Below are 27778 nucleotides of genomic sequence, written 5' to 3' on the forward strand. Positions count from 1 at the left end.
ATCAGTGGTACAGCCTCTGAGAAAAGTGTAGCTCAACATGGGAAAGGGTGGCAGAATCCAGCATACAACGTGATGCATTGTGGTAGAGGACCTAGACACTGCTGTGTTAGGTTTGGTGCCTGTGCCAAAGATGTTACAATCTCAGTAAATCTCTGCCATAGCTTCTCATCTTGAAAGAAAGAAAGAAAGAAAGAAAGAAAGAAAGAAAGAAAGAAAGAAAGAAAGAAAGAAAGAAAGAAAGAAAGAAAGAAAGAAAGAAAGAAAGAAAGAAAGAAAGAAAGGCCCCCACTAGAGGTAAAAGGGGAATATGAGCATCCTGACACAGGCATAGATGGGTTCTTGTTTCCTAACTGAAATAAATTAAACCTTTCTTTCCTTGACATTATTCTTCAGAACAGTCAACGTCCACGGCAACAGGATCACATATGTGTTTTTTCCAGTCCATATTAGCATAATTCCCATTCCACACTCATGTTGATGGCGTGTTAGATATGTAAAATTGTATAATATAATGGAGATGGACAGAAGATTGCTTTCCCCATTGGGGTCACTGGCATCCCATATATAGCAAGATAGCCCATGCCACAGCATTTTACCTTCATTTTTAGAAAACACAACAATTAGAATGAAATTTCAGTGCAAAATGGCAAGAAGCCACCCTTAAGTGAAGACTCAATGTCAGATAATAAAGAGCCAAACTCCGGATCATTAAGAGTCACCTGACAAATATTTATTCTAGCAGAACTAACAGGGTGGACTGGATTTGAAGTGTCCTCCTGCTAAAAATACCAGGGAATCCATGAATCCAAGGTCACCTCTGTGTCTATAGAAGCATGGGTGGTATACCATGAAGGGAAGTTGCACATTAGCAGGAATAAAGAAATACGCATAATGGCTCAGAGCAAAGATCCATCCCGCCCAGTGTCCTGTCTCCAATAGCAACCAGAACCAGATGCCTCAGAGGAAGATGCAAGACAGTCTGAAAAAGGAATTTATGGAAAACCATAGAGCAAAGAGTCCTGGCATTAATTGAATTGCCTTTTTCTAAGGTAGAGTATGTGGATCAGGCAGAGAACTTACAAACAGCATTTACTCTAATATGTAACGTGCATCCGCTTAAAATAATTATTTAAAATAATTAGCAACATTAGTGATGCAAATGATCAATTGAAGGCTGTGTCACTGGAGCTGAACAGGATTATAAAAATCATATCTGCATACCTGTGGGGTGCCTCATTTCCGTGGAGCAGGCCATGGAAACCATATAAAAAGGCTCGTGTCCCAGTGCTCCTCAATCCACTCGGCTTCTTCATTTGCTCCTGTTGCTGACTTGGTAAGTCTTATTCTTATTACTGAGAGCTAACTTCATGGCTGGGCTTCATTTCTAGCTTTCCTTTCCTTGCTCTTCACAAGAGCGTTTTGCATAAGTATCTTGCTGTGATTTCTCTAATCCCATTGCAGGGCTGCAGGAAGGGATTTCAGTCCATTCTCTGTCAGGGTTGTTCTTTCTCAAGTGGTTTGCAATGGCAATGCTCTCTCTACAGAAATGTTTCCCACGGCACCAAGCTCTGTTTGTGCTGAATTCTCTCTGTCCATGATTTCCAGAGCCCTTTCTAAATCAGGAGATTAAATTAGTGGGTGTGACAGCGAATTACAGGGCGGGGCTCAGTGCTTCAGAAGAGAGAAGTGGGAAAGGGAAACCTCTAGGTGGAGGCAGCAGTCAGAGACTTGAGGGCAGAGGAGTAAGATGTGTCTGGAAGTAACTCAGACTGACACGATATGGAGGGGATATAGCCCCTGCACTCTCACTGCCCGATTCCTCACGAGCGAAAACCTGTTCAATTCTGTGGATGTCAATGGAGCTCCACTGATTTACACCAGCTGCAGAGCTGGAGGGGAACAGAAGAGAATCTAAAGGCCTTGCCTGCGCACACATCCTCCCAATGAAAGGAAGGCAGTAAGTAGATTCAAGGAATCACCACCCATAAAAATCAAGCTGCTCTGTACTGGAAATGCAACTCCAGATGCATTCGTGCAGCCTAAGGACCTGGGAAGAAAACATTTGCACAATGCACTTCCATTCTGGACTATTTAGTTCAGAACACAAGAGGCCAAAGGAACTGACCGTTCATTTGTGGCTTTGGAAAAGTTCAGCTGAAAAGTTGACCCTTGGATCAGTTGTGTTGGGCTCAGTCAGCCCTACAGACTGTGATAATGACGAGATAGTGGAGAGTATCTTTACCAGTGCCACTTGCCACCTGCACGTTCAGAAGCACTGAGTGGTTTATTTAACTCTTCTAGCAGAAAAACATTTGAATGCAGAAATGATCAATGGTTACATATACTGCTAAACCCATTCTGTATCTCTCGCCCTGCCATTAATCTCAGGATAACTCTTTCAACCGTAGAGTACATATTGCACTAGATGTTTTGCTTTCTTCTGCAGAGATATATTACTGGTCAGAAGAGTGTTTTGCTTAGGTATCTTGAGGTTATTTCACAAATCCCATTGCAGACCTTTAGAATGGGATTTCAGTCCATCCTCCCCCATGTTTGTTCTTTCTGAAGTGGTTTGCAATGGTAATGCTCTCTCTGGAGAAGTGTTCCCAGTGCACCAGCCTCTGATTCTGCTGAATGTTCTGGTGCATGGTGCTAATGAAAAAATGATGCTGTTTGTCTTTATTTTGCAAACCTTGAAGCCTACTTTGTCTTTCAGTTTTGCCCACGTCCAGGAAGATGGTTTACCAGCAGCAATGCAAACAGACCTGCCTGCCTCCTCCTTGCTGTGTGACCAAGTGCACTACCAAGTGCCTGGATCCCTGCTGCAAAGTCTGTGTGACGAAGTGCGTGACAAAATGCGTGGATCCTTGCTGTAAAGTCTGCGTGAAGAAGTGCACTTCGTGCGTGCATCCATGCCCGTGCCCTCAAAAATGCATTCCGTGCCCTCCCTGCCCTCCGTGCCTTCCAAAATGCCCACCTGTGCAGCACTGTTGCAAAGAAAAGAAGTTCTGGTAGGGCCCACGGAACCACCGACGACTATGGAATGAAAATGAATTACAGCCCCTCGCGCAGTAGCTCTCTCCTCACTGTGCTGGTCTGTCATTCCCCTTGCAGTGTGACGTGTTTTCAGTCTCTGTCCACACACTGTGCACTGTTTCTGCTTCTTCTGTCCAGAGTCCATTCCCTTGTAATGAGTAACTGACCATCTTTGTGCCATGGGATATCAGCTGTGCCTGGGAGTGATCCTGTAACACTTGTGCTTGTAGACTCTTTAGTGTTGGAGATTTCCCCACTCTGGTCTCTTTTCCCAACCAGTCTTTTAATGTAGATGCGCATCAATAAAAGCTACTATTCATGACATTGTTGGCCTCCTGGTGTTTCATTCTCTTCAGCAGTCACATGCTCTCAGACCCAGATTTTCCTAGGGGCGGGGATTTTTGAAAGGAAACCCAAGGAAGGAGGTGGTCGCAGGTGCCAAGAAGAAGTGATGAGGACAGAGGTAGAAAGGAGGAGTAGAGACAGTAGGGTACAGTTGAGACAGGCCGGTTCTCTGCTCCTGTGGGAGCGAAAGAGGAAAACAACAGCCCATGTTCCCTGCTCAGCGCCTCCCACATCTGCTGACTGCGGTGTGTGTGCTACAGGGCCTGAATTCCCAGCGGATATCTGGGTGCGCTGCACCAGTGGGGGCCAGACCAGCTCAGCTGCCAGACGGGTTCTGCCTGCTGCAGCAACTCAGCCAGAAAACAATTTAGTTTTTCTTAATTCAAAGTTCATCAGAATGTATCATTTTTATGAATCTCATGATTTTGGGGTCCCACTGCTGCCTTTTTAGCTCTTTGGCCTGAAAGTTCTGCTGACGCACACAAACTGGTTTTCTAATATTCTGCCATATTCAACTACTGCCACCAGCTACCCACCTTGTGCTGTAACTTCCCTTTACGTCCACATCTGAAAGGTGTGTCAGGCTAAGGGTGACCAAATGTCCTGATATTATTGGGACTGTCCCAATTCTTAGGGGATTTGACTTACATAGGACCATATTACCTCCTCATTATACTCATCCCCCGTCCCCCCATCCCGATTTTTCACACTTGCTCTCTAGTCAATCTAGTCAGACTCCAGGTTTCTGAGTATCCGTCTTCCAGCACATTGGGTGCAGCTGTGAAAATCAGGACAGGTCCACGTGTTGTTTGTACAGCACCTAGCACAATAGGGTCTAGGTCCACGCATAGGACACCTCGGTGCAATGACAATTCCGGTAAATGATAATAATGCCATTTTAGAAGGGACTGGGAGTTTATCTTTGGCCATCAATTTAGGGTGTTCACATCCACTGCTGGCTGCAATCTGATGGCCAAATTCATCTCTGGAGTAACTCCCTTGATTCCAATGTCAGACTGGGCCAGGAAAACGAGATGTATTGCCTGGTGACATTCAAGTGGCTCAACAGGCAGAACTAGCATAAAATAGGGCTGTTGTTTTTTATTTATTAAATCCTTTTCTTTGGAAGGAGCAATAAGATTGAGCTCTGCAGGCAATGCCCCGTATTTGTTTTCATGCCTTGCCCATGGAGTACAGTCTTTGAAGGGGTGGACCATGAGTCCGTCCCTGGGAACCTGTATCAGAAAAATAACAATGAGGGGCACAAGCTGATGCAACACCCCCACAACAGGTCTGGAACTGTTTTTGATTATGGGATGTCAGGATTATAACTCGGACCTCAGCCACCTGAGCTAAGTGGTAACACCGTTACCTAGAGTAGCCTGTCACCTTGAAATTCCATTTTCTGTTGAGTAGCCACTAGAGAGAGATACAACCCACCCATGACTGTACAATTGTGAGAGGAGAGCAACAGGGGATCACTGGTCAACTTGGCCTCTACCAATTAATCAGAAAAAACACAAGGTCTAAAGTACTTTAGTTCTGGCACTTCCTCCATACCAATAATTCTCAACATTTTCTGTAGTCTCCAATATTTGAGGTAATCATCATCTGAAATTGTGACATCGCTGAGTAGTGGCCAGAGGAGCTGCTGGAGCAGCCCCGGGGAAAAATTGGAGGGTTCTCTGCACCCACCGGCATCCCCCTGCGCTCTGCCTCCACCTCCTCCCCTGAGCGGGCCGCTGTTTGGCAGCGGCAAGTGCGGGAGGGAGGGGAGAGGAGGGGGAATGCGGCGCACGCCGGGAAGAGGCGGGACCGGGGCGGGGATTTGGGGAAGGGGTCCAATAGGGGCAGGGAGGGGGCGGAGTGGGGATGGGGACTTTGGGGAAGAGGTTGGAACGGGGGCAGGGCAGGGGTGGAGTCAGGGCGGGCACCCACCCACACTGGGAAAAGTCAGCGCCTATGGTAGTGGCTTCCTGCCATTTTGTGCTGCAATTTCATTCTAATTCTAATTGTGACAGGTTTTAATTGGTCCAGCGAGCCTAGAGGGGGCAATGGAGAGCTACTGTCCCACTGGCAGGCCTTAGTCACACCTTGCGGGCACTGGGGAATTAGCGGAGAAGGTGTGCCGGCTGGAGTCTGCAGCGCGCCCCTCAGGCAAGGGAGGGTCGGTTAGAGTCTGCGGCGCGCCCCCTCAGGCAAGGGAGGGCCGGCTGGAGTCTGCAGCGCGCCCCTCAGGCAAGGGAGGGTCGGCACGGGTCTGCGGCGCGCCCCTCAGGCAAGGGAGGGCCGGCTGGAGTCTGCGGCGCGCCCCTCAGGCAAGGGAGGGCCGGCTGGAGTCTGCAGCGCGCCCCTCAGGCAAGGGAGGGTCGGCACGGGTCTGCGGCGCGCCCCTCAGGCAAGGGAGGGCCGGCTGGAGTCTGCGGCGCGCCCCTCAGGCAAGGGAGGGCCGGCTGGAGTCTGCAGCGCGCCCCTCAGGCAAGGGAGGGTCGGCACGGGTCTGCGGCGCGCCCCTCAGGCAAGGGAGGGTCGGTTAGGGTCTGCGGCGCGCCCCTCAGGCAAGGGAGGGTCGGTTAGGGTCTGCGGCGCGCCCCTCAGGCAAGGGAGGGTCGGTTAGGGTCTGCGGCGCGCCCCTCAGGCAAGGGAGGGTCGGTTAGGGTCTGCGGCGCGCCCCTCAGCCAAGGGAGGGCCGGCTGGAGTCTGCAGCGCGCCCCTCAGGCAAGGGAGGGTCGGCACGGGTCTGCGGCGCGCCCCTCAGGCAAGGGAGGGCCGGCTGGAGTCTGCGGCGCGCCCCTCAGGCAAGGGAGGGCCGGTTAGAGTCTGCGGCGCGCCCCTCAGGCAAGGGAGGGTCGGTTAGAGTCTGCGGCGCGCCCCTCAGGCAAGGGAGGGCCGGCACGGGTCTGCGGCGCGCCCCTCAGCCAAGGGAGGGCCGGCTGGAGTCTGCGGCGCGCCCCTCAGGCAAGGGAGGGTCGGTTAGAGTCTGCGGCGCGCCCCTCAGGCAAGGGAGGGCCGGCACGGGTCTGCGGCGCGCCCCTCAGCCAAGGGAGGGTCGGTTAGTCTGCGGCGCGCCCCTCAGGCAAGGGAGGGCCGGCACGGGTCTGCGGCGCGCCCCTCAGGCAAGGGAGGGTCGGCACGGGTCTGTGGCGCGCCCCTCAGGCAAGGGAGGGCCGGCACGGGTCTGCGGCGCGCCCCTCAGGCAAGGGAGGGTCAGTTAGAGTCTGCGGCGCGCCCCTCAGGCAAGGGAGGGCCGGTTAGAGTCTGCGGCGCGCCCCTCAGGCAAGGGAGGGCCGGTTAGAGTCTGCGGCGCGCCCCTCAGGCAAGGGAGGGTCGGTTAGGGTCTGCGGCGCGCCCCTCAGGCAAGGGAGGGTCGGTTAGGGTCTGCGGCGCGCCCCTCAGGCAAGGGAGGGCCGGTTAGAGTCTGCGGCGCGCCCCTCAGGCAAGGGAGGGCCGGTTAGAGTCTGCGGCGCGCCCCTCAGGCAAGGGAGGGTCGGTTAGGGTCTGCGGCGCGCCCCTCAGGCAAGGGAGGGCCGGTTAGAGTCTGCGGCGCGCCCCTCAGGCAAGGGAGGGTCGGTTAGGGTCTGCGGCGCACCCCTCAGGCAAGGGAGGGTCGGTTAGGGTCTGCGGCGCGCCCCTCAGGCAAGGGAGGGCCGGTTAGAGTCTGCGGCGCGCCCCTCAGGCAAGGGAGGGCCGGTTAGAGTCTGCGGCGCGCCCCTCAGGCAAGGGAGGGTCAGTTAGAGTCTGCGGCGCGCCCCTCAGGCAAGGGAGGGCCGGTTAGAGTCTGCGGCGCGCCCCTCAGGCAAGGGAGGGTCGGTTAGAGTCTGCGGCGCGCCCCTCAGGCAAGGGAGGGTCGGTTAGGGTCTGCGGCGCGCCCCTCAGGCAAGGGAGGGTCGGTTAGGGTCTGCGGCGCGCCCCTCAGGCAAGGGAGCGCCGGTTAGAGTCTGCGGCGCGCCCCTCAGGCAAGGGAGGGTCGGCACGGGTCTGCGGCGCGCCCCTCAGGCAAGGGAGGGCCGGTTAGAGTCTGCGGCGCGCCCCTCAGGCAAGGGAGGGCCGGTTAGAGTCTGCGGCGCGCCCCTCAGGCAAGGGAGGGCCGGTTAGAGTCTGTGGCGCGCCCCTCAGGCAAGGGAGGGTCGGCCCGGGTCTGCGGCGCGCCCCTCAGGCAAGGGAGCGCCAGTTAGAGTCTGCGGCGCGCCCCTCAGGCAAGGGAGGGTCGGTTAGAGTCTGCGGCGCGCCCCTCAGGCAAGGGAGGGTCGGCACGGGTCTGCGGCGCGCCCCTCAGGCAAGGGAGCGCCGGTTAGAGTCTGCGGCGCGCCCCTCAGGCAAGGGAGGGTCGGTTAGAGTCTGCGGCGCGCCCCTCAGGCAAGGGAGGGTCGGCACGGGTCTGCGGCGCGCCCCTCAGGCAAGGGAGCGCCGGTTAGAGTCTGCGGCGCGCCCCTCAGGCAAGGGAGGGTCTGTTAGAGTCTGCGGCGCGCCCCTCAGGCAAGGGAGGGTCGGCCCGGGTCTGCGGCGCGCCCCTCAGGCAAGGGAGCGCCGGTTAGAGTCTGCGGCGCGCCCCTCAGGCAAGGGAGGGCCGGTTAGAGTCTGCGGCGCGCCCCTCAGGCAAGGGAGGGCCGGTTAGAGTCTGCGGCGCGCCCCTCAGGCCAGGGAGGGCCGGTTAGAGTCTGCGGCGCGCCCCTCAGGCAAGGGAGGGCCGGTTAGAGTCTGCGGCGCGCCCCTCAGGCAAGGGAGGGTCGGTTAGAGTCTGCGGCGCGCCCCTCAGGCAAGGGAGGGTCGGTTAGAGTCTGCGGCGCGCCCCTCAGGCAAGGGAGGGTCGGCACGGGTCTGCGGCGCGCCCCTCAGGCAAGGGAGAGCGCCGGCGTGAGTCTGCGGCGCGCCCCTCAGGCAAGGGAGGGTCGGCCCGGGTCTGCGGCGTTCTGGATTCTGCTACCCAAGGCAGGCTGGCCGGGGGAGGGGAACGCAGCCCCCCCCCCAACTCCACTGCGTTCCAGCCCAGGGCCCTGACAGTGGTGGGAGGCGAAGGTCCCGCCGCTGGGTCAGCGGAGGACCCTCCGCGCCCCGCTGACCAAATACGCCCACCCCACGGCGCAGTTCTGCCCCTGGGCTACTTCCTACCCGGTCTCTCAAGCGGGCCTCTTCGGTCCCCCCAGCTCGTCCGGGTCTCCAGCCGCTGGCAGCTCCAGCTCCCCCTCTGTGTCGGGCTCACGCTGGCCCAGGCTACAGCCGGGCCCCTCCGGCCCCTCCAGGTCCTCAGCGGCTGGCAGTCCTGGTCGCCACAGGCCTTCCTCCCGGTCAGGTTCCTCCTGGCCCAGGGCCTCCCCTGGGTCGGCAGCAGGGTCTGGAGGGAGCCGCCAGCAGCCTGGGTCTGTCTCCCACCCTAGTGCTGCCCGCACTGGGCCACGGGCCCCACCCTTTGTACTTCCTGTCCCATCCCGCCCCTTCCAGGGATTGGCGCAAGCTTGGTCTGGCCCCGCCGTCTCAGGCTGAGAGGGTGGCTCTTTACCCTCTTGTTCGGAGGGAAGCCACCCTGGCTCCCTACACTAATCCATTGAAATACACTCGACATTCATCGATTCCTAGGCCAGAAGGGACCACTCTGATCATCTTGTTGGGGACACTGGGGCATGGCCACTAGGTAATTCGAGGGGATGGAAGACCACGAGTGTCGATGAAGCCTCCTCGCACTAGGCCCAAGTGTCCTTGCCCCCCCCTCCCACCTGGAGGCACTCGCAGCAGCTCTGCGGACTAGGCCCAAGTGTTCTTGGCCCCCCTGCCTGGAGGCACTCGCAGCAGTTATGCTGAGAATCTGCAACAATATGCTGCAGAGTCAGACTGCCTGAAACTAAGCAAGGCCACACAGGGCAGATATGGAAGAACAATGGTGAATAAAGCAGCTTTATGTATGGTTTAATAAATGATACAGAGAACCAGGGAACTAGCTGGGAACTGGATTGGCTGGCTATATGGATATTTAGGGCAGCTTGCTATTGGATAAGTATGCTGGGGAAAAGGATGTATAAAAGCCTGTGTAACTTCCTGCTCTGGGTGCAGGATTTGAGATTCTGTTCTCCCTGTACCTTTTTGCAGCTGCAAATAAACTTTTCTGCTTCTCCACCCTGTTGTGATTATTGGCTATAGCACACCGGGTAGCGAACCAACCCCAGGTGGTGTTTAGCCTCTCGGCACCGGGTGCCAGCAACAATCTCATCTGATCTCTTGTACAACATGGGCCATACAACTAACCCCGAATAACTTCTAGAGCATAGACTTGAGACAAACATGGAATCTTGATTTAAAACTTGTCAGTGATGGAGAATCCACAACCACGGCTGGTAAATGGTTCCAATGGCTAATCACACTCACTGTTAACATTTTATGCCTTATTTCCGGTCTGAAATTTTCTAGCTTCAGCTTCCAGCCATTGTGCATATTAGACCTTTCCCTGGTAGACTGGAAGAGCCTGTTATGAAATATTTGTTCCACAGGCAGATACTTGTACACTGTGATCAAATCATTCCTTACCAGTCTCCCCCCCCCCCCCCCCAGTACCATACTAGTGCATTTGTTCTCTATTGAGCCAGAGGGGCGTCACCCTTTCCATCCCTCCTGGTTAAAGCTTAGGTGCAAGTCTCTCTGCTGTTGCTAAGTGTTGCCTTTTTAATGGCAGGTTCTCTACTAGTCCCCATGATGATCCCCAGGCCCATTATTCTGGTGTAGTCACACCAAATTGTAAAAAAGCAAACAGGGCTTGAGCATTCGCTATCCAACCCCAACACCACACGCTTTCGATGTACATCTTAGAATCATAGAACCCTAAGGTTCGAGTGCACCATGAGGGTCATCTAGTCTAACCCCCTGCAAGGTGAAGGATAAGTGGTTTCTAAACCATCCAAGGCAGATGGCTCTCCAGCCTCCTTTTGAAAACTTCCAGTGGAGAAGCTTCTACGACATCCCAAGGCAACCTGTACCATTGCCTCCTCTTCGTTCACTTAGCAAGTTTGTCCTGAGATTTACCCGAAATCTGCTCTGCTGTAGTTTGAACCCATTGCCTCTTGTCCTGCCCTCCGTGGCAAAACACAACAACTTTTCTCCATCTTCACTATGACAGCCTTTCAAGTAGTTGAACACCGCTATCATATCCCTCCTTCATCTCCTCTTTCCCAAACTAAACATACCCTGTTCCTTCAGCCTTCGCTCCTATGGCTTCCATTCCATCCCTCTGATCATCTTTGTCGCTCGCCTCTGGATCCTTTCCTGTTTCTCTACATCCTTTCTATACTGTCCTCAGCGTGGAATAACTGCTCCCCGGCTTCCAGACAGTCTTCTGGAACTTGCTCCTGAACCCCCTTTCCCTTAATCCCTGTTGATTTTCCTCACACTTCAATAGCCTCCCCAACTCCCACCAATCCACTTCTGTCTCTCTGCTCCCTCTACATACAACATGCTGCTTAGGACCTCAGCATGTTTGGATACGGCAGCAAGGGGCACAGTATTAGGACCCAGCTATGATAGATTAGATCCTATTTCTTCACAGACCCCTATTCCCGAGCAGGCTCTTAATGCTCTGAAAGACCCGTGTTACTAAAGATCTCTTTCTGGGATATCTGAGGAAGCAGAGTGTGCCACAGGGTAAGGTGTGAGATTCAGGGGTAAATGTGGAAGCCTCCACTGGGGTCTGGTGCATATGTTGATCCACAGGACCAAAGCTTTTTGAGCTCTTTGGAATGTGGGCTTCAGATCATCCAAACCTGCCCTCTCTTTAGACCACTAATGTTTGTTATTGCTGTGGGCACTAAGTGGCTACCCAAGAAAAATGTCACATCACATCATAGAGACCATACATAGCAAAGACTTGGAGCTGTGGTAGGGGATGGTGTGGCCTAGTGGATAAACTCTTGACAGGCAGAGAGAGGAGATGGGTTCGCTGCTAGCTCCATCACACACCTGCTGTGTGACCTCGGGTGAGTCCGTCCCCTCCTCATTTTCAGTCTGTTTAGATGGCCAGCTTTTCAGGGGAAGGGACTGTGACCTGCTGTGTTTCTACTCAGCGCCTGACGCACGGGGCCCCGGTCACAGTGGGCCTGGAGGAGCGAATGAAATATGAAGTAATAATAATAGCTCTCCTGTTCTTCACCAGCACTGACAGAGCCTTAGGTGAAAGGTTGGCAAAGAGCTGGGAGGGCTTGGCTGATGCGGGTTGAATTATTTGTGGCACCCAGAGAACACTGCAGCGTAAGAAATGATCCGATGGTCTTTTCTCAGTTCTTTCTTTTTAGGTTCGTTGGTTTCTACGAAGTCACCCAGGCTTCTCTCGGAAATTTTCTTTCCCCTCTTTTCATGCTATGTGGGTCTTTTAAAGCAAATACAAAAGAGCTATTGATGTGTCAACGCAACAATAATTCGAGGTTGGATGGAAGCTGGGGAATGAAATTATTCCAGTGCTGAAGACGTGACGGTGGAATTGTACAGAGTGAGTGTCTCGGATGTGAGTAATATCTGAGGGGTACCTACGCAGTCAGTTACATCCGACATGAGAAGGTCCTGATCCCATAAGAGAATTAACAGTCTGTGAAAGGATAAACCTCTGGAACCGTCAGTGAAATAAGGAACAAAGCTCAGAAGAACATGAGCTAAGCAAGAGGAGGAAAAATAACTTGCAAAGGGATGTGAGATGTGTGAATTTTTGACAGGGAGGTTGCTTAACCATTGGAAAAACATTGCAAGGGAAGGGGGAGGATCCTCCATCACTAAAAGTCTTCAGATCAAGACCCTTCTGGCAGAGATGCCTTAGAGAATCACAAGATATGGGGTATAAGTATACAGGGGTGACTGGGTGAAATTCTCTGTGCATTATCGTACAGGGTGTCAGTCCAGATGGCAATGGTCTCTTCTCACCTTATGCAATTTAAAGGTGAAAATGTAGATAGGGGAATACAGCAATCGAGTTTCCAGGAAATGTGAAACAGAGGTGTACATTTTGAAAGGCAACGCTTGAATGCACGTGGTGCTTGCAAAAGTCTCCCCATAATGTATAATCCATGGCTGTCCTTATGCATAGCATCAGTAACCCCCTATTGAAGGAGGCATGAATTCTGTGGAAGATTAAGATATAGTCTCTTAAAAGACGCCTTTTTTCCTAGACTTGCATTGGTTTTCTAGGACGGCCAAGTCCCCATGGGGTCTATTCGGTATCTACGACAACACAAATAAATTGGAGGTGCATTATCGTACAGTGTGTCAGTCCAGATGGCAATGGTCTCTTCTCACCTTATTCAATTTAAAGGTGAAAATGAAGATAGGGGAATACAGCAATCGAGTTTCCAGGAAATGTGAAACAGAGGTGTACATTTTGAAAGGCAATGCCTGATTGCACGTGGCGCTTGCAAAAGTCTCCCCCGCATAATGTATAATCCATGGCTCTGCTTTGACAATACAAATAAATTGGAGGTAGGTTCAGCTGACCTAATAAGACCTCATTTCAGAGCTTTGGCCCACAGTATGGAGACTTCTGCAGCAGGTCCTTCTGCGAAGGAGAGTGAAACACCAGGAGACAGACGATGCCAGGAATCACAAATTTTATTGTAGCACGTCTCCATTACAAGACATGATGGGAGAAGAGAACAAAGGGGGAAAATCTCCCACACAAAAAAGAGTCAAAAGCACAAGTGTTACAGGATCTCTCCCAGGAACAGTTGACATTCCAGGGGCACAAAGACGGTCAGTTACTCGTTACAAGGGGAGGCACTGACCTCTGGAGAGGAAAAGCAGAAACGGTGCGCAGTGTGCGGATAGAGAGTGGAAACGTTCCTAGAAACACGTCCCACTGCGAGGGGAATGCCAGACCAGCGGAGCGAGGAGAGAGCTTCGGCGCGAGGGGCTGTAATTCATTCTCATTCTGTAGATGTCCGAGGTTCCATGGGTCCTAACAGAGCTTCTTTTCTTTGCAGCAGTGCTGCACGGGGGGACATTTTTCAGGGCATGGAGGGCACGGAATGCACTTTTCAGGGCACGGAATGCACTTTTCAGGGCACGGGCATGGACATGGATGCACGCATGTAGTACACTTCTTCACGCAGACTTTACAGCAAGGATCCACGCATTTTGTCACACACTTGGTCACACAGACTTTGCAGCAGGGATCCAGGCATTTGGTAGTGCACTTGGTCACACAGCAAGGAGGAGGCAGGCAGGTCTGTTTGCATTGCTGCTGGTAAACCATCTTCCTGGACGTGGGCAAAACTGAAAGACAAAGTAGGCTTCAAGGTTTGCAAAATCAAAACAAACAGCATCATTTTCTCATTAGCCTCATGCACCAGAACATTCAGCAGAATCAGAGCCTGGTGCACTGGGAACACTTCTCCAGAGAGAGCATTACCATTGCCAACCGCTTCAGAAAGAGCAAACATAGGGGAGGATGGACTGAAATCCCATTCTAAAGGTCTGCAATGGGATTCGTGAAATAACCTCAAGATACCTAAGCAAAACACTCTTCTGACCAGTAAAATATCTCTGCAGAAGAAAGCAAAACATTCGGTGCAAAATGTACTCTAAGATTGAAAGAGTTATCCTGAGATTAATGGCAGGGCGAGAGATACAGAATGGGTTGAGCAGTATTGGTAACCATTGATCATTACTGCATTCAAATATTTTTCTGCTAGAAGAGTTAAATAAACCACTCAGTGCTTCTGAACGTGCAGGTGGCAAATGGAAGAGCATTTGTGCAAATGTTCTCTTCCCAGGTCCTGAGGCTGCACGAATGTATCTGGAGTTGCATTTCCAGTACAGAGCAGCTTGATTTTTATGGGTGGTGATTCCTTGAATCTACTTACTGCCTTCCTTTCATTGGGAGGATGTGTGCGCAGGCAAGGCCTTTAGATTCTCTTCTGTTCCCCTCCAGCTCTGCAGCTGGTGTAAATCAGTGGAGCTCCATTGACATCCACAGAATTGAGCAGGTTTTCGCTCGTGAGGAATCGGGCAGTGAGACTGCAGGGGCTATATCCCCTCCATATCGTGTCAGTCTGAGTTACTTGCAGACGCATCTTACTCCTTTGCCCTCAAATCTCCGACCGCTCCCTCCGCCTAGAGGTTTTCCTTTCCCACTTCTCTCTTCTGAAACTCTGAGCCCCGCCCTGTAATTCCCTGTCACACCCACTAATTGAATCTCCTGATTTAGAAAGGGCTGCGTAAATCATGGACGGAGAACATTCAGCACAAACAGAGCTTGGTGCCGTGGGAAACATTTCTGTCAAGAGAGCATTGCCATTGCAAACCACTTGAGAAAGAACAACCCTGACAGAGAATGGACTGAAATCCCTTCCTGCACCCTGCAATGGGATTAGAGAAATCACAGCAAGATACTTACGCAAAGTGCTCTTGTGAACAGCGAGGAAAGGAAAGCCTGAAATGAAGCCCAGCCATGAAGTTAGCTCTCAATATTAAGAACAAGACTTACCAAGTCACCAACTGGAGCAAATGAAGAAGCCGAGTGAATTGAGGAGCACTGGGTCATGAGCCTTTTTATATGGTTTCCATGGCCTGCTCCACGGAAATGAGGCACCCCACAGGTATGTCTCGCTCGAATCACACAGCCTTCAATTGCTCATTTGCATCACTAATGTTGCTAATTATTTTAAATAATTATTTTAAGCGGATGCACGTTCCATATTAGAGGAAATGCTGTTTGGAAGTTCTCTGCCTGATCCACAGAGTCGACATTAGAAAAAGGCAATTCAATTAACACCAGGATTCTTTGCTTTTCCATAAATTCCTTCTTCAGACTGTCTTCCATCTTCCTTTGAGGCATCTGGTACTGGTTGCTGTAGGAGACAGGACACTGGGCGGGATGGATCTTTGCTCTGAGCCATTATGGGTATTTCTTCGTTCCTGCTAATGTACAACTTCCCTTCATGATATACCACCCAGGCAGCTATAGACACAGAGGTGACCTTGGATTCATGGATTCTCAAGTCTTTTTAGCAGAAGGATACTTCAGATCCAGCCCACCCTGTTAATTCTGCTAGAATAAATATTTGTCAGGAGATTCCTACTGATATGGTGTTTGGCTCATTATTATCTGACATTGTGTCATCACTTAGGGGTGGCTTCTTGCCATTTTGCTCTCAAATTTTATTTCAGTTCTTGTATTTTCTAATACAGATGGCAAGCTGCTGTGGCAGGGTCCATCTTGATATATATGGGATGCCAGCGACCCCAGAGGGGAAAGCAATCACCTGTCCATGTCTCAAAAGAGTGGTAGACGATTTTTTTTATTTCATGATTTAAATGACTGAACCTCCTAGAAAAAAGAACAGGAGAACGTGTGGCATCTTAGAGATTAACAAATTTATTTGAGAATAAGCTTTTGTGGGAAGTGGGCTGTAGCTCATGAAACCTTATGCTCAATTTGTTAGGCTCAAAGGTGCCACAACTACTCCTGTTCTTTTTGCAGATACAGACTAATACGGGTGATACTGTGAAACCTGTACCTCCTAGAGGCCCCAACAACGAGAGCAAACTTATTGCTAGGTGCTGTACAAACATATGGCACTTGCCCCAAAGATTTCCATCTAGACGGATAAAAGGTTGGAAGGGAAAGAGGCGTAGGGAGGTGAAGTGACTTGACCAAGATCACACAGGTGGGCAGAGGCAGGGATATAGTCCCGTTCTCCTGTCTCCCCGTGCAATGCCATATCCAGGAGATCCCTCTGCCTCCTGTAAGGTATTGAATTATTGTGACTCACTAGGGGACAGATTCCTTTACTAGAAGAATCCAGAGATATTTTCCAGCCCTTACCTCTTCCAGGGAGGACCTCATTCTTGGAACCCTGTGGCCCAGCTGGTGAGAACAACACACGGGAATTCCAAAGAGGAAGATACACCCGTCTCGTCAGCGTCAGAGCCTGAGTCACAGGGTATTGAATCAGCTGCTGCCATCTGAACCCACAGGAGAATCACACCCCCTCAGGGCCCTGCAGCATGAGACTCCACAGTGCCCGTTAATTAACTAAGCAGGAATAGCAAGTGACACCAAAGAAAGGGTCTGCAAGATGCCCTAGGATGGGCTCTTAATGACCCACAAGTGTTGGCTTTAAGGAGGAAAAGGGAACATGATCTTCCTGATACCTGCATAGAAAGCTCCTCATTTTCTGACTAAAAAAATTAAAACTTTCAACCCTTGTTTTTTTCTTCACAACAGTCACTGCCCTGTGTACACAGGATAAGCTGGGTATCTTTCCCTGCCCATATTAGCATAATGACAATTCCACACTCACGTTGATGGCCTCTTAGATCTGTAAATGTTTTGATGGAATGGAGATGGACAGGAGATAGTTCTCACCCGTGGGGGAACTGGCATCTCATACGTATAAAGACGCACCTCCATCACAAGAGTTTACAATCTATATTAGAAAATATTAGAATTAGGATGAAGTTTCAGTGCAAAATAGCAAGAAGGCAACACGAGGTAAAGACACAATGTCACATAACAAAGACCCAAGCTTCTTCTCAGGAAACACCTGACCAATATTCCCTCTAGCAGGAGTAACAGCGGCGAGTAGGCTGCATTTGGAGTCTCCTACTGCTCAAACTACCAAGGAATCCATGAGCCCAGCATCAGCTCTGTGCCCATAGAGACATGCGTGGTGTATCATGGACGGGAGATGTACATTAGTAGGAGCAGAGGAATACCCCTAGTGGATCAGCTCAGAGATCCATCCAGGCCACTATCTTCTCTCTGCAAGTGAGCAGTACCAGATGCCTCAGAGGAAGATGCAAAAGCCTGCAGAAGGAAGGAATGGAAATCCATAAAGACCATTTTTAAGCAAACAATGCAGTTGTTCATTGAATTGTATTTCTAATATGAATTTTGTAGGTCAGGCGTTTCCTCAAAGATGACACGTGTGTCCACTTAAACTAATTATTAAAAATAATGATGCAAACAAATAGTTGAAGGATGTTTAATTGGAGCAAGTTACTTTATTCAAATCATATTTGCATACCTCTAGGATCTCTCGTTTCCGGATGCCAGGCCATGGAAACCATATAAAAAGGCTCGCATCACAATGCTTCTCAATCGACTCGAAATCTTTACTAGCTCCTGTAGGTGAATTGGGTAAGTCTCCTTCTGATGATTGGGAGCTAACTTTAAGGTTGGGCTTTATTTTTGGCTTTCCTGTCCTTGCTGCTCAGAAGAATGTTTTGCTAAACTATCTTGTGGCTATTTCACGAATCCCATTGCAGGCCATGGGAATGGGATATCAGTCCATCCTCCCCCATGTTTGTTCTTTCTGAAGTGGTTTGCAATGGGAATGCTCTCTGTGGAGAAGTTTTCCTTGTGCACCAGCCTCTGATTCTGCTGAATGTTCCGGTGCACGATGCTCAGGAGAAGATGATGCTGTTTGCCTTGATTTTGCAAACCCTGAAATCTCCTTTGTCTTTCAGGTTTGCCCACGTCCAGGAAGATGGTTTACCAGCAGCAATGCAAACAGACCTGCCTGCCTCCTCCTTGCTGTGTGACCAAGTGTACTACCAAGTGCCTGGATCCCTGCTGCAAAGTCTGTGTGACCAAGTGTGTGAAAAAATGCATGGATCCTTGCTGTAAAGTCTGCGTGAAGAAGTGCACTACATGCGTGCATCCATGCCCATGCCCGTGCCCTCAAAAGTGTGCTCCATGTCCTCCGTGCTTTCCAAAATGCCCACCTGTGGAGCACTGCTGCAAAGAAAAGAAGTTCTGGTAGGGCCCACGGAACCACCGACGACTATGGAATGAAAATGAATTACAGCCCCTCGCACAGTAGCTCTCTCCTCGCTCCGCTGGTCTGCCATTCCCCTTGCAGTGGGACGTGTTTCTGGGAACGTTTCCAGTCTCTGTCCACATACTGCGCACTGTTCTGTCTCTCCTATCGAGAGGTCAATGCCTTCCCTTGTAACGAGTAACTGACCGTCATTGTGCCCTGGGATATCAGCTGTGCTGGGAGAGATCCTGTAAGATTTGTGCTGTAGACTCTTTCCTGTGGGAGATTTTCACCCTTGTTCTCTTTTCCCATCCCATCTTTTAATGTAGAGCAATAAAAGCTACAATTTACGACATCGTCAGCCTCCTGGTGTTTCATCTCTTCAGCACTCATATGCGCTCAGAGCCAGATTCTCCTTCTTTGGGTTTCCTTTTAAAAAGACCCTTCCCTAGGAAGTGGTGGCTGGTGCCCAGAAGAAGTCATGGGGACAGAGGGAGCAAGGAGGAGCGGAGGCAGCTGGGTACAGGGGAGACAGGCCGGGTCTCTGCCTCTGTGGGACTGAAACAGTCAGACAGCAGCAGCCTGTGTCCCCTGCTCAGCGCCTCCCCCGTCTGCTGTCTGTTGTGTGTGTGCGACAGGGCCTGAATTCCCAGGGGGTATCCAGGTGCGCTGCACCAGTGGGGGCCGGACCAGCTCAGCTCTCAGAGGGGTTCTGCCCGTTGCAGCAGCTGGGCCGCAAAACAATTTCGTTTTTTTTAATTCTCATGATTTTGGGGTCCCACTGATACCTGTTTAGCACTTCGGCCTGACCATCCTGCCGACGCCCACAAGCTGGTATCCTAATATTCGGCAATATTCAACTACTGCCACCAGCGACCAGCCTTGCGCTGCAACTTCTCTTTAGTGAAGGGTGCGTCAGGCTTAGCGTGACCAAATGTCCTGATTTTATCGGGACTGTCCTGATTCTTTGGGGATTTGACTTATATACGACCCTAACAACTAATCAGTATGTCAAGAGAAAGGACTGTGTGGTACCCCCGAGCTCTGATTCAGCTGAGAAAGGACCTGCTGCAAAAGCCACCATGCCGGGAGGGTGGGGTGGGCAAAGCTTTGAAATGAGGCCTTGTTAAGTTAGCCAACCCCACCTCCAATTCAGTTTCTATTTTTATGGGTACTAAAGAGAGCTCACAGGAGCTTGGCCGTGCTAGAACATCAATGTCCGGTTGAGCAAAAGAAGAAACCGTGACGAGAAAAGATCTTGATTTTCCACAGTATTCGCACCCCCTTCAGTCAGGGATGACTGATGCTATCCGTAAACACTGGCATGGATCAGATATTATGTGGGAGATTTTTTATATGCTTACCAGGGCTGGGTGCCCAGAAATGAGACAGGCTAGTGATATACAGATGTGATTTTTAACAATGCAAACTTCCTCCACCTACAGATCCTTCAATTACTTGCTTGCATCAAGATTTTTAAAAAGTATTTTAACAATTAGTTATAATTATTTTAAGGAAACACACGTGACAGTGTCTGAGCAAATGCTGTTTGTAAGTTCTTGCGCCTGACCCACGTAATTCCAATGGGAAAAAAACAATTCAACAAAGAACTGGCTTATTTGCTTTCTAAAATGGACTCTTACGTATTTCCATAAATTCCCCTTCACAGGCGTTCTTGCACCTTCTTCTGAGATATCTTGGGGTGCTCACTGTCAGAGACACGATCCTGGCCTAGACTGATCTGTGGTCTGACCTGCTATGGGTATTTCTCCATTCCTGCTAATCTGCAGCTCCCCTCCACGCTTCTATAAACATGGAGTTGATGTTGGAATAATGAACACCCCAGTAATTTTAGCAGTAGGACAGTCTCCACTCTGTTAGTCCTGCTAGAAGACATATCTGGGGTCCTTATCATCTGACATTGTGTCTTCGCTTAGTAGTGGCTTCCTGCTATTTTGTGATGCAACTTCTTTCTCCTTCAAAACCAATCGAATACACTCGACATTCATCGATTCCAAGGCCAGAAGGGACCACTCTGATCACCTCATCTGATCTCTTGTCCAACACTGGCCACAGAACTAACCCGGAATAACTTCTAAAGCATAGACATTGGACAAACATCCGGTCTTGATTTAAAACTTCTCAGTGATGGAGAATCCACAACCACGGCTGGCAAATGGTTCCAATGCCTAATCACACTCCCTGTTAATATTTTACGCCTTATTTCCAGCCTGAATTTTTCGAGCTTCAGCTTCCAGCCATGGTCCAGTGACCTCCTCAACCAGCTCTTGTAAAACTCTTGCATTTGAGTTATCTGGACCTCCTTCTTTAAAAATGTCTAACTTTAATAGCTTCTCTTCAACATCCTCTATTTTAAGACCTTTGTGCTGGACAGGTGTCTATCCTTATACATATGGGATGTCAGTGCGCCCAGTGGTGAGAGCAAAATCTTGTTTATCTCCCTTATGTTAAAAATGTTTACATATCTAAGGTGCCCTCAGTCTGAGTTTGCAATTATAATTACCCCAATATGGACGGGAAAAGTCACCCATGTTATCCTCTTTATACAGCGTGATGAGCATTCTGAACAAGAATGACAGGAGTTTTAATTGATTTAAATCATGGAATGAGAACTTACCATACATGTGTCAGGAAGCTCATGTTCCCTTTTAACTGATCATAGGGTGGTTTTCTTTCTTGCTTGCTTGCTTGCTTGCTTTCAAAAGAGAAACTGTTGCAGAGATTTCCATAATTGTAAGCTACTTGAGACCAGAACCATAGTTTCCTTATGTGTTTGTACAGCCCCTAGCACAATGGGGTCCTGGACCACTAATGATGCTCCTTGGCCTTACCTCTATTCCAGGATTATGCCCCAGATTCTATCACCTTCAGGAGAAGGGACTGTTTCCTGTTGCATGTCTGCTCAGCCCTTGACGCACTGTGGCCCCGGTCTCAGGGGGGGCCTCGAAGAGCTAATGAAATTTGAAGTAATAATAACAGCTCACCTGTACTTCACCAGCACTGACAAACCCTTAGATGAAAGGCTGGCAAAGAGCTGGGAGGGCTTGGCTGATGCGAGTTGAATTATTTGTGGCACCCAGAGAACACTGCAGTGTAAGAAATGCTCCAATGGTTGTCAAGGTTCCTTCCCCACTCTGAATTCTAGGGTACAGATGTGGGGACCTGAATGAAAACCTCCTAAGCTTACTTTTAGCAGCTTAGGTTAAAACTTCCCCAAGGTACAAACTATTTTACCCTTTGCCCTTGGACTTCCACTGCCACCACCAAACGTTTATCTGGCTTTATTTATTAGGAAAGTGTTGTTTGGAAATGTCTTTCCCCGCAAAATCCTCCCAACCCTTGAACCCCACTTCCTGGGGAAGCTTTGGTAAAAATCCTCACCAATTTGCATAGGTGAACACAAACCCAAACCCTTGGGTCTTAAGAACAATGAAAAGCATTCAGTTTCTGAAAAGAAGGATTTTAAGAGAAGTAAAAAAGAATCAGCTCTGTAAAATCAGGATGGTAAGTACCTTACAGGGTAATTAGGTTCAAAACATAGAGAATCCCTCTAGGCAAAACCTTAAGTTACAAAAAGACACACAGACAGGAATCTTCATTCTATTCAGCACAGCTTAATTTCTCAGCCATTCAAAGAAATCATAATCTAACGCATCTCTAGCTAGATTACTTACTACATTCTAAGACTCCATTCCTGTTCTGTCCCCGGCAAAAGCATCACACAGACAGACACAGACCCTTTGTTTTTCTCCCTCCTCCCAGCTTTTGAAAGTACCTTCTCTCCTCATTGGTCATTTTGGTCAGGTGCGAGCGAGGTTATCCTAGCCTCTTAACCCTTTACAGGTGAAAGGGTTTTTCCTCTGGCCAGGAGGGATTTTAAAGGGGGTTACCCTTCCCTTTATATTTATGACAATGGTCTTTTCTCCTTTCTTTCTTTTTAGGTTTCTGCGTTTCTACGAAGTCACCCAGGCTTATCGCGGAAATTTTCTTTCCCCTCTTTTCATGCGATGTGGGTCTTTTAAAGCAAAACACAAGAGAGCTTGAAATGGGTGAGACAGGAGCCAAGCAGTGATTAAAGAGACAAAGAGAGGGCAAAGCAAACACCAGGAGGCAGATGATTCCAGGAAGAGCAAGTTACATTTCAACGCAACAATAATTCGAGGTTGGATGGAAGCTGGGGAATGAAATTATTCCAGTGCTGAAGACGTGACGGTGGAATTGTACAGAGTGAGTGTCTCGGATGTGAGCAATATCTGAGGGTTGACTACGCAGTCAGTTACATCCTACATGAGAAGGTCCTGATCCCATAAGAGAATTAACAGTCTGTGAAAGGATAAACCCCTGGAACCGTCAGTGAAATAAGGAACAAAGCTCAGGAGAACATGAGCTAAGCAAGAGGAGGAAAAATAACTTGCAAAGGGATGTGAGATGTGTGAATTTTTGACAGGGAGGTTGCTTAACCATTGGAAAAACATTGCAAGGGAAGGGGGAGGATCCTCCATCACTAAAAGTCTTCAGATCAAGACCTTTCTGGCAGAGACGCCTTAGAGAATCACAAGATATGGGGTATAAGTATACAGGGGTGACTGGGTGAAATTCTCTGTGCATTATCGTACAGGATGTCAGTCTAGATGGCAATGGTCTCTTCTCACCTTATGCAATTTAAAGGTGAAAATGTAGATAGGGGAATACAGCAATCGAGTTTCCAAGAAATGTGAAACAGAGGTGTACATTTTGAAAGGCAATGCCTGATTGCACGTGGTGCTTGCAAAAGTCTCCCCCATAATGTATAATCCATGGCTGTGCTTATGGATAGCATCAGTAACCCCCTATTGAAGGAGGCATGAATTCTGTGGAAGATTAAGATCTAGTCTCTTAAAAGAGGCCTTGTTTCCTTGACTTCCAATGGTTTTCTAGGACGGCCAAGTCCCCGTGGGGTCTACTCGGTATCTACCACAATAAAAAATAAATTGGAGGTAGGTTCAGCTGACCTAATAAGACCTCATTTCAGAGCTTTGGCCCACAGTATGGAGACTTCTGCAGCAGGTCCTTCTGCAAAGGAGAATGAAACACCAGGAGGCAGACGATGCCAGGAATCACAAATTTTATTGGAGCACGTCTCCATTAAAAGACATGATGGGATAAGAGAAAAAAGGAGGAAAATCTCCCACAGGAAAAAGAGTTGAAAGCACAAGTGTTACAGGATCTCTCCCAGGAACAGCTGACATCCCAGGGGCACAAAGACGGTCAGTTACTCGTTACAAGGGGAGGCATTGACCTTTGGAGAGGAAAAGCAGAAACGGTGCGCAGTGTGCGGATAGAGAGTGGACACGTTCCTAGAAACACGTCCCACTGCGAGGGGAATGCCAGACCAGCGGAGCGAGGAGAGAGTTTCGGCGCGAGGGGCTGTAATTCATTCTCATTCTGTAGATGTCCGAGGTTCCATGGGTCCTAACAGAGCTTCTTTTCTTTGCAGCAGTGCTGCACGGGGGGGCATTTTTCAGGGCATGGAGGGCACGGAATGCACTTTTCAGGGCACGGAATGCACTTTTCAGGGCACGGGCATGGACATGGATGCACGCATGTAGTACACTTCTTCACGCAGACTTTACAGCAAGGATCCACGCATTTTGTCACACACTTGGTCACACAGACTTTGCAGCAGGGATCCAGGCATTTGGTAGTGCACTTGGTCACACAGCAAGGAGGAGGCAGGCAGGTCTGTTTGCATTGCTGCTGGTAAACCATCTTCCTGGACGTGGGCAAAACTGAAAGACAAAGTAGGCTTCAAGGTTTGCAAAATCAAAACAAACAGCATCATTTTCTCATTAGCCTCATGCACCAGAACATTCAGCAGAATCAGAGCCTGGTGCACTGGGAACACTTCTCCAGAGAGAGCATTACCATTGCCAACCGCTTCAGAAAGAACAAACATAGGGGAGGATGGACTGAAATCCCATTCTAAAGGTCTGCAATGGGATTCGTGAAATAACCTCAAGATACCTAAGCAAAACACTCTTCTGACCAGTAAAATATCTCTGCAGAAGAAAGCAAAACATTCGGTGCAAAATGTACTCTAAGATTGAAAGAGTTATCCTGAGATTAATGGCAGGGCGAGAGATACAGAATGGGTTGAGCAGTATTGGTAACCATTGATCATTACTGCATTCAAATATTTTTCTGCTAGAAGAGTTAAATAAACCACTCAGTGCTTCTGAACGTGCAGGTGGCAAATGGAAGAGCATTTGTGCAAATGTTCTCTTCCCAGGTCCTGAGGCTGCACGAATGTATCTAGAGTTGCATTTCCAGTACAGAGCAGCTTGATTTTTATGGGTGGTGATTCCTTGAATCTACTTACTGCCTTCCTTTCATTGGGAGGATGTGTGCGCAGGCAAGGCCTTTAGATTCTCTTCTGTTCCCCTCCAGCTCTGCAGCTGGTGTAAATCAGTGGAGCTCCATTGACATCCACAGAATTGAGCAGGTTTTCGCTCGTGAGGAATCGGGCAGTGAGACTGCAGGGGCTATATCCCCTCCATATCGTGTCAGTCTGAGTTACTTGCAGACGCATCTTACTCCTTTGCCCTCAAATCTCCGACCGCTCCCTCCGCCTAGAGGTTTTCCTTTCCCACTTCTCTCTTCTGAAACTCTGAGCCCCGCCCTGTAATTCCCTGTCACACCCACTAATTGAATCTCCTGATTTAGAAAGGGCTGCGTAAATCATGGACGGAGAACATTCAGCACAAACAGAGCTTGGTGCCGTGGGAAACATTTCTGTCAAGAGAGCATTGCCATTGCAAACCACTTGAGAAAGAACAACCCTGACAGAGAATGGACTGAAATCCCTTCCTGCACCCTGCAATGGGATTAGAGAAATCACAGCAAGATACTTACGCAAAGTGCTCTTGTGAACAGCGAGGAAAGGAAAGCCTGAAATGAAGCCCAGCCATGAAGTTAGCTCTCAATATTAAGAACAAGACTTACCAAGTCACCAACTGGAGCAAATGAAGAAGCCGAGTGAATTGAGGAGCACTGGGTCATGAGCCTTTTTATATGGTTTCCATGGCCTGCTCCACGGAAATGAGGCACCCCACAGGTATGTCTCGCTCGAATCACACAGCCTTCAATTGCTCATTTGCATCACTAATGTTGCTAATTATTTTAAATAATTATTTTAAGCGGATGCACGTTCCATATTAGAGGAAATGCTGTTTGGAAGTTCTCTGCCTGATCCACAGAGTCGACATTAGAAAAAGGCAATTCAATTAACACCAGGATTCTTTGCTTTTCCATAAATTCCTTCTTCAGACTGGTTTCAGAGGAACAGCCGTGTTAGTCTGTATTCGCAAAAAGAAAAGGAGTACTTGTGGCACCTTAGAGACTAACCAATTTATTTGAGCATGAGCTTTCGTGAGCTACAGCTCACTTCTGTCTTCCATCTTCCTTTGAGGCATCTGGTACTGGTTGCTGTAGGAGACAGGACACTGGGCGGGATGGATCTTTGCTCTGAGCCATTATGGGTATTTCTTCGTTCCTGCTAATGTACAACTTCCCTTCATGATATACCACCCAGGCAGCTATAGACACAGAGGTGACCTTGGATTCATGGATTCTCAAGTCTTTTTAGCAGAAGGATACTTCAGTTCCAGCCCACCCTGTTAATTCTGCTAGAATAAATATTTGTCAGGAGATTCCTACTAATATGGTGTTTGGCTCATTATTATCTGACATTGTGTCTTCACTTAGGGGTGGCTTCTTGCCATTTTGCTCTCAAATTTTATTTCAGTTCTTGTATTTTCTTATACAGATGGCAAGCTGCTGTGGCAAGGTCCATCTTGATATATATGGGATGCCAGCGACCCCAGAGGGGAAAGCAATCACCTGTCCATGTCCATTATATTACAAAAAAATGGTAGACGATTTTTTTTATTTCATGATTTAAATGACTGAATCTCCTAGAAAAAGAACAGGAGAACGTGTGGCACCTTAGAGATTAACAAATTTATTTGAGCATAAGCTTTTGTGGGAAGTGGGCTGTAGCTCACGAAAGCTTATGCTCAATTTGTTAGGCTCAAAGGTGCCACAAGTACTCCTGTTCTTTTTGCAGATACAGACTAATACGGCTGCTACTGTGAAACCTGTACCTCCTAGAGGCCCCAACAATGAGAGCGAACTCATAGCCAGGTGCTGTACAAACACATGGCACCTGCCCCAAAGATTTCCGTCTAGACAGATAAAACGTTGGAGGGGAAAGAGGCGTAGGGAGGTGAAGTTCCTTGTCCAAGATCACACAGGTGGGCAGAGGCAGGGATATAGTCCCGTTCTCCTGTCTCCCCGTGCAATGCCATATCCGGGAGATCCCTCTGCCTCCTGTAAGGTATTGAATTATTGTGACTCACTAGGGGACAGATTCCTTTACTAGAAGAATCCAGAGATATTTTCCAGCCCTTACCTCTTCCAGCGGAGATTTGGTTCTTGGAACCCTGTGGCCCAGCTGGTGAGAACAACACACGGGAATTCCAAAGAGGAAAATACACCCGTCTCGTCAGCGTCAGAGCCTGAGTCACAGGGTATTGAATCAGCTGCTGCCATCTGAACCCACAGGAGAATCACACCCCCTCAGGGCCCTGCAGCATGAGACTCCACAGTGCCCGTTAACTGACTAAGCAGGAATAGCAAGTGACACCAAAGAAAGGGTCTGCAAGATGCCCTAGGATGGGCTCTTAATGACCCACAAGTGCTGGCTTTAAGGAGGAAAAGGGAACATGATCTTCCTGATACCTGCATAGAAAGCTCCTCATTTTCTGACAAAAATACATTAAAACTTTCAACTCTTGTATTTTTCTTCACAACAGTCACTGCCCTGTGTACACAGGATAAGCTGGGTATCTTTCCCTGCCCATAAGAGCATAATTACAGTTCCACACTCACGTTGATGGCCTCTTAGATCTCTAAATGTTTTGATGGAATGGAGATGGACAGGAGATAGTTCTCACCTTTGGGGGCACGGGCATCTCATACGTATAAAGACGCACCTCCATCACAAGAGTTTGCAATCTATATTAGAAAATATTAGAATTAGGATGAAGTTTCAGTGCAAAATAGCAAGAAGACAACATGAGGTGAAGACACTAGGTCACAGAACAAAGATCCAAGCTCCTTATGAGGAGAAACCTGACCAATATTCATTCGAGCAGGAATAACAGGGGCGAGTGGGCTGCATTTGGAGTGTCCTCCTGCTAAAACTACCAAGGAATTCATGAGCCCAGCATCAGCTCTGTGCCCATAGAGACATGCGTGGTGTATCATGGACGGGAGATGTGCATTAGCAGGAACAGAGGAATACCCCTAGTGGATCAGCTCAGAGATCCATCCAGGCCACTATCTTCTCTCTGCAAGTGAGCAGTACCAGATCCCTCAGAGAAAGATGCAAAAGCCTGCAGAAGGAAGGAATGGAAATCCATAAAGACCATTTTTAAGCAAACACATTTGTTTATTGAATTATATTTTCTAATAGGAATTTTGGATGTCAGGCATCTCCTTAAAGATGACACGTGTGTCCACTTAAACTAATTATTAAAAATAATGATGCAAACAAATAGTTGAAGGATGTTTAATTAGAGCAAGTTACTTTATGCAAATCATATTTGAAT

The 27778-nt window shown here is 49.1% G+C and overlaps 1 long non-coding RNA gene across 1 annotated transcript; it reads left to right on the plus strand.

Moving 5' to 3' along the window:
* The first annotated feature begins 750 nt into the window (after positions 1 to 750).
* LOC140902691 (uncharacterized) lies at positions 751 to 3360 on the plus strand. The gene is made up of 2 exons (XR_012156105.1): positions 751 to 1333; positions 2717 to 3360. It is a non-coding gene; the product is annotated as an uncharacterized LOC140902691 (long non-coding RNA).
* The last annotated feature ends 24418 nt before the right edge of the window (positions 3361 to 27778 follow it).

The sequence above is a fragment of the Lepidochelys kempii genome, chromosome 24 (assembly GCF_965140285.1).
Source record: "Lepidochelys kempii isolate rLepKem1 chromosome 24, rLepKem1.hap1, whole genome shotgun sequence".
In the NCBI taxonomy this organism is placed as follows: domain Eukaryota; kingdom Metazoa; phylum Chordata; order Testudines; family Cheloniidae; genus Lepidochelys; species Lepidochelys kempii.